General features: G+C 39.7%; 1 protein-coding gene across 2 annotated transcripts in view; it reads left to right on the forward strand.

Annotated features, from left to right (window-relative positions):
- Positions 1-4280: 4280 nt before the first annotated feature.
- Positions 4281-5395, forward strand: part of LOC107699309 (core histone macro-H2A.2) — a 19549-nt gene continuing 18434 nt past the window's right edge. The window contains exon 1 of one of the 2 annotated variants that reach the window (XM_016500522.1): positions 4281-4334. The gene's annotated coding sequence lies outside the window, so the exon portion shown is untranslated. Of the gene's footprint in view, positions 4335-4447; positions 4495-5395 lie in introns of those variants that run through there. The other variant, XM_016500526.1, reaches the window with a different exon arrangement.

The raw sequence follows: 5395 nt of genomic DNA on the forward strand, positions 1-5395 counted from the left end.
ACACATTTCATTACACCAAATACACAAAATAATGTTCTTTTTAGCAACATCATATGACCCCTTTAAACAGCACATACTGTAGGTTGTACATGAGGGAGGGATTTGTTATTACACCTGTTATAATTTTCCAAGACAGAAGCTAAATTGGTATGTGTGTAATGCTATGTAAGATAAAATATATTTCACCACCTAATTTTCAAATTTTCAATTTTCACCTCCTACATTTCAAAATACATACACTGAACAAAATTATAAACGCAACACTTTTGTTTTTGCCCTAACAGTAAAACTGCACATTTTAGAGTGACCTTTTATTGTGGCCAGTCTAAGGCACACCTGTGCAATAATCATGCTGTCCAATCAGCATCTTGATATGCCACACCTGTGAGGTGGATGGATTATCTCGGCAAAGGAGAAGTGCTCACTAACACAGATTTAGACAGATTTGTGAACAATATTTGAGAGAAATAGGCCTTTTGTGTACATAGAAAAAGTCTTAGATCTTTGAGTTCAGCTCATGAAAAATGGGGGCAAAAACAAATGTGTTCCGTTTATAATTTTGTTCAGTGTATGTGGTATAAAAAATTTAATTTTTCTTTGGTGCAGTTGGCAAACCTAATGTTGACTAACTCACAGGTGAAACTGTGAAACATATTCATAAGTGTGGGGTCATGGAAAAGACATTAGTATACTACCTTGAATGTAGATTTTACACTTTGGAAACAATAAAATAATTTATGCATGAATTTTACTCATAACATCATGGAAAAGGACAATAAAGCTTACAGTTTTGTCTGAGGATCATAAACTCAGATCTGATAATGCCAGTTACGTTCAGCCTTTCGTCGCCAATTAGCCTATGTCACGGAAAACACTATCTTTAGGAAACACGCTGTCATCACCATCCAGTCTATCCCAGCTCCAACAAAAAAACAGGCACTTATTCAAGCATCTGTGACACTAGGGCTGGTTTCAGTGCTGCTGCCCTTGTTAACAGGGAAGCTGTCTTGTTCATTTCACACACTTACAGTGATCTATGTGTCCCTGTGGCCAGAGTCATTTAATGCAGAGCAAACATTAAGCGCCAAGTGACAACTTGTTCTCAGAAATGAAATGGAGATGGATCTAATCCAGTTTTTTGTAAGGGGCAATAATTGGTCTAAATGGAATCCTGATCTACACTACTGTTCAAAGGTTTGGGGACGGTTTATGACATAAGATCTCTATTTCAAATAAATGCTGTTCTTTTGAAACTTTTATAATCTTGAAAAGAAATTTATCACGGTTTCCACGAAAAATATTAAGCAGCACAATTGTTTTCAACACTGATAAGAATTAGAAATGTTTCTTAAAATAATAAGAAATGTTTCATGAGCAGCAAATCAGCATATTAGAATAATTTCTTAAGGATCATGTGAAAATAGAGTAATGAGTAATGCCTGAAAGTTCAGCTTTGCATCAAAAGAATAATTTTTTAAAATATTTTAAGACAGTTATTTAAAATTTAATAAATAAATAAATATATAAATAAATATTTCACTTTATTAGAGTAAAAGCGGACTATCAGGGACATGGCTTAGTGATTTGTGCACTGTAGTGCTCATATGGAAATACCATGTTCGAATGCTGCTTGCAACATTTCCTTTTCCTGTGACCTCTATAGGCCAAAAATATAAAAAAATGCTATAACCAAGCCTTATTGTAAAGTAATTACACGATTGATTGGCAGGGAGAAACACCAGATCTCAATATTCTATACCCATTTATAAAAATCAACAAGATCATACAGTATTTAATGTTCAGAGATGATGTGACACATCAAGTTACAGATATTGCCTCACCAACAAATAAAATCTCCCCTCAAATGACTCGTGGCCTAAATGGCGCTTGCTGAATATTAACTGATATTTCACCTTTTAAAATAGTCTAACCTGGGCTAACCGGTTTCAAATTAAGCCACTTTGAGGAATGTCTGGCTTAACTAGCTAAGTTGGACAGATGGCGTGTTGGTCATTCTGGCGCTTTCCTCATAAACAGTGATCAAAGTAGCCGCCCAGTCTTTTCACAGATCTACATGAGTGTGTGTATTTCACCCTAGTTTAGGTTGGACCAGGACCACAATTAATCTCTTTCAATATTGAACAGCAATGTCAACAATGCTCTGTTTCAGCACAACACAATGTGTGCTGGTTTATAAACGAAACTGTAATTTACACATTTACTTCAAAATTGAAGTAAAGCGTGGTTGACATGTCTATTTTTAAACAGGCCCTGTCTGGGTGGGCATTTGCGTCCTAGACCTCCCTCTTTTACAGGAACAGGAAATACTGCAGGTTGCCTGGGAGTTGATACTCTGCCAACTTTAAATGCCACCTCTAAAAATATCCGGCAGGAATGTTCGGCTTGGCAAAGGGGTAAGGTCGGTGGCCCACGGTTTGTCGCCACTCTGAAGGCCTATTTTGACACGACAGCCCCCTTTAAGTGTAATCTGAGACTCTTCCTCTGTTACCCTCGCTATCTCTCTCTCTCTGTACAGCTCTTTCTGCCTTGGGACTCTCTAAGGGTCCTTTGCAATGACACTGGACCTTAGAGGGACGGGTTAAACAGAAGGGGGGCTATTCACAGCATCCCCAAGGGTGGCTCTTTTTGTGGATTGTGGTCTGGGAGAGGGAGACGCACCATCGCCTGCTTGTCTAAGGCCTAAAAATACCTTGTGAAGGTAGCCATGCTGGAGCTGCATGATGGAGTTTTTTTGCTGATGGGTTTTTTAATCATGCCACTGGCAAGACAGCTTGTTCCTATTAAGGACTCCTCACTAGGGTTGGGAATCGAAAATCGATTCCAATTCCAGAATCGGATACTTAGGTTCAGGAATCGGATACTTGTTGTCAAATTAAAATTTCAATTCCGCCTATCGATTCCTATGCGCTTTTTTTTCTTCATCTGTGAGGACCCGACCTAGCGATCTGTCAGGACCTTGCTCGCTAATCTAAGCACTCCAAAGTTTGGCTGCATTTGCGATCAGAGGCCAAAAAAGCTAAGTGTAATATCTGTGATAAACATGTTGCAAGAGAGGTGTTACCACCAACATGACAAAGCACTTTAATTTAATAGATCATTAAAGATCGCGAACACGATTCAAACACCAATGTGATTCTATTCCTAAATTACAATGATTTGTCTGTTTCATTCCTCAACCTTAGACGTGATCACAACTTTGTGATCACACTCTTAGAAAAAAAGGTTCTTTGGGGTTCTATAGAACCCTAGGGCTCTTTACTCAACTCCAAAAAACCCTTTATACCAAAAAAGTTATATATAAGGAGAAAGAACCCTTTTTGGCACAAAAGGGTTCTTTGGGCTAAACCATGCTTTATGTATATTTACACATTAGGCTATTTAAAATTATTATACTACATTATATTTGTGTTTTTATTTCAATTTTACTTTGACACACCTTTATTTTACGTCTGCACTTTCAAGTTTAATTGAAAATAATTGCCACATGATCCTGTACACTGAAAAAATGCCTAATATCTAAATTAACTGGTTTTACTTAATTCTACTATCACTGAAACAACCTATTAATTTATACCAACAAACTGATCAGGTAGAAATACGTGTAGCCTACTAGCAGTGTATACCAATCTGGACAGTTTTATCTATTTATTAATAGGTACACGCTATAGTCTGCTATTTAATCAGCACACTAACATGATTGCAAGTTAGTTATCATGCCATGTAAGATGGCGTACAGCTCTTTTATTGACGAGCAACATTCTCATATTGTATGGAGTTTCAGTGTTTCATTTAGATTCTAAAAGGCTGTTCTTATAACTCATCCCTCCAAAGAGATGCATAAAATGATCTTTGACATAAACGGCAAGCAACTTGAAAGTGCATCCATGCGCTGATCGGGGCTGCGTTCAGCCCCGACAAAACGGTGCAAAACGTTTTTTTAAACGGAAACAGTGGTGCGTTGAACACCCTGTTCTGATGACACAAGAGTTGCAACTATGGCAGCTGAGAAGGCCATTCTTTATGTTATTGTAATATTTACCATTATTTAATCAGAGGAGTATAGAAAAGTTTATGTGTCACTCCACAATACAATAGCAAAATATATAAATATGTATAGTATTTTTATGTTACATTAATCAGTGTCTAGCAACGCTGCGCACCGGTTTGAGCTTGAACTTTCCCCAGTTTTGTCCCATCTACACAGCGCCGCATTATAGTCTCGTGCCTCTCGCGAGAGTTATCCCTATTAAACGCGCAAGCGGTTGACGGTGCTCTGACTGCGCTCAGCGCTCGGGAGAACGACGATTACATTGGTAAGTGAGAAAATTAATTAAGTTCAGCTTTTTTCAATTACTTTTACCTAAACCCTTGTCATTTTTAGTTAGCCTAACTTTACACGTTTATTTCAAGAATCTAAAAAGAAGAAAGGTGGTTTATTGCGTTGTCCAGGCCTGCGCAATTCTCCGCCGGGAGGTTTGTCATTTTTAACATGAATCCCTAAAGTATCTTGATAAAAACAAATAAATATCATGGTGAAATTATCGATAATGCTGGCAAGAGTTCATGTTATAGCCTAATATTTTTTGCCCTGTAGATTGTATTGGACCTATACGTATAGACAAAGTTCCTTTAAGGGGTATTCTACAGTATTCTTGTATTCTACAGTCTTTGGTCCTGTCCCAAATGGCACCCTAAACCCTCACGGTCTTCCTCTGAGTCGAGATGGTCCTCACCTCCACCCCGATCCCTAAACCCACCTATCTCCACCCCTAAACCTACCATCTCCACCCCCTAGATGTGGATCCAACCCCGCCCCCTGGATCTTTGTTCTGCAGTGAGGGGTGAGGGGCTAAGTCCGCACTTTCGTTACGTAATGCCGCTTTGACTGTCGGGTAGAAGTCTGCTGCGGAGCGCGGAGCTGTGCGGGCTCGGCAGAAGTGCGCATTGAGGGCACATAGCGGCCGCAAAGGGTGCGCTCGCGAGCACCCTTTTGAATGCTAAAATGACGAATGGGACACCCTAAGGTCTCGTGGACTTAACGGACACGCGCACACACAGTGGCCATTGTAAGTCCGTAAGACCGCAAGTGCACATGAAGTCTTCCATTTGGGACAGGGCCTTTGGTATAGAGCAGGGGTGGGCAAACTTGGCCCTTCCAGGCAACTTTCCTTCAGAGTTTAGCTCCAACCCTAATCAAACACACCTGAACCAGCTAATCATTGTCTTCAAGACCACTAGAAGGCAGGTGAGTTTTATCAGGGTTGGATCAAATCTCTGCAGGAAAGTGGCCTGGAAGGGCCAAGTTTGCCCATCACTGGGCTAAATTGATCAAACATAGGCTCACTGTCTGCCGCTGGCCGCTTGGTCGTTACTT

Source organism: Sinocyclocheilus anshuiensis, unplaced genomic scaffold, assembly GCF_001515605.1.
Source record: "Sinocyclocheilus anshuiensis isolate Anshui unplaced genomic scaffold, SAMN03320099.WGS_v1.1 scaffold450, whole genome shotgun sequence".
Taxonomy (NCBI): Eukaryota; Metazoa; Chordata; class Actinopteri; order Cypriniformes; family Cyprinidae; genus Sinocyclocheilus; species Sinocyclocheilus anshuiensis.